A 1479-nucleotide genomic window follows, 5' to 3' on the forward strand; every position below is an offset into this window, starting at 1 on the left:
CAGTATCTTTAGATTTTTTTCCTTTTAGATTGTCAGAGAAAATGCTTCCATTTTTTGGTTAGTGGGTGAAGGCGTGGCAGGAGTTCAGTGTAGAAAGAACATGAACTGGTATGATGTGCATGTGGGGTGCCTCGGCATCTTCACCCTTTGATCCACTACAGTATTTCCGTCCTCAGCTGCACCTGGTCTCTCCAGCCCAAAGCCCCTCTGTTTTACAGAGAATAAGTCTCCAGCCTTTTGAAGGGATGGGGAGGAGTTGACACCCAGCTATGCAGAGTGGAGGGAGGAATATCCCTAGGAGATGTCCCCTAGGAGAAACAAAGCAGTCTTAAATGTATTTTAAAAAAATAACACTGAGGAGTTCCCGTTGTGACTCAGTGGTAACAAACCTAATATCCATAGGATGTGGGTTTGATCCCTGGCCTCACTCAGTGGGTTAAGGATCCGGCTTTGCCTTGAGCTGTGGTGTAGTTTGCAGATGTGGCTCAGATGCTGAGTTGCTGTGGCTGTGATGTAGGCCAGCAGCTACAGCTCCGATTTGACCCCTAGCCTGGGAACTTCCATATCCAACGGGTGCAGCCTAAAAAAATTTAAAAAATAAAATAAAATAACACTGAGTGCTTGTTTCAGCAGCACATATACTAAAATTGGAATAATATAGAGAAGATTAGCACACCCTCTGAGCAAGAATGACATGCAAATGTGTGAAGTATTCCACATTTTTCTAAATATCCATCAACAGAGGAATGAATACAGATGTGTTGGAGTTCCAGTTGTGGCAGAGCCGAAACAAATCCGACTAGTATCTATGAGGATGCGGGTTTGATCCCTGACCTTCATCAATGGGTCGGAGATCTGGCATTGCCATGAGCTGTGGTGTAGGTCGTAGATGTGGCTCAGATCCTGAGTTGCTGTGGCTGTGGTGCAGGCTGGCAGCTATAGTTCTGATTCGACCCCTATCTTGGGAACCTACATATGCTGCAGGTGTGGCACTTAAAAAAAAAAAAAAAGTGTACATATATACAATGGAATATTACTCAGACATAAAAAAGAATGAAGGAGTTCCTGTCGTGGCTCAGTGGTTAATGAATCCAACTAGGAACCATGAGGCTGCAGGTTCGATCCCTGGCCTCGATCAGTGGTTTAAGGATCTGGTGTTGCTGTGAGCTGCACTGTAGTTTGCAGACATGGCTTGGATCCTGCGTTGCTGTGGCTCTGGTGTAGGCCAGCGGCTACAGCTCTGATTAGACCCCTAGCTTGGGAACCTCCATATGCCACAGGAGCGGCCCTAGAAATGGCAAAGAAGAAAATACAATGTTGTAAGTCAACTATATGCCCATAAAATTTAAAAGAAAGAAAAAATAATTTTTCCTAAAAAAGGCAAATATTTGTTAAAAGCAGAAAAATTATAAGGTAGACCCAAGCAAAAAAGAAGAAAATAAAACTGTTCCAAATCTCAACACCCAAAGATAATCATTG

General features: G+C 43.5%; 1 non-coding gene across 1 annotated transcript; it reads left to right on the top strand.

Annotated features, from left to right (window-relative positions):
* Positions 1–617: 617 nt before the first annotated feature.
* LOC125113945 (U6 spliceosomal RNA) lies at positions 618–724 on the top strand. The gene has a single exon (XR_007131643.1). It is a non-coding gene; the product is annotated as a U6 spliceosomal RNA (small nuclear RNA).
* Positions 725–1479: the final 755 nt, after the last annotated feature.

This window comes from Phacochoerus africanus, chromosome 1, assembly GCF_016906955.1.
Source record: "Phacochoerus africanus isolate WHEZ1 chromosome 1, ROS_Pafr_v1, whole genome shotgun sequence".
NCBI lineage: Eukaryota > Metazoa > Chordata > Mammalia > Artiodactyla > Suidae > Phacochoerus > Phacochoerus africanus.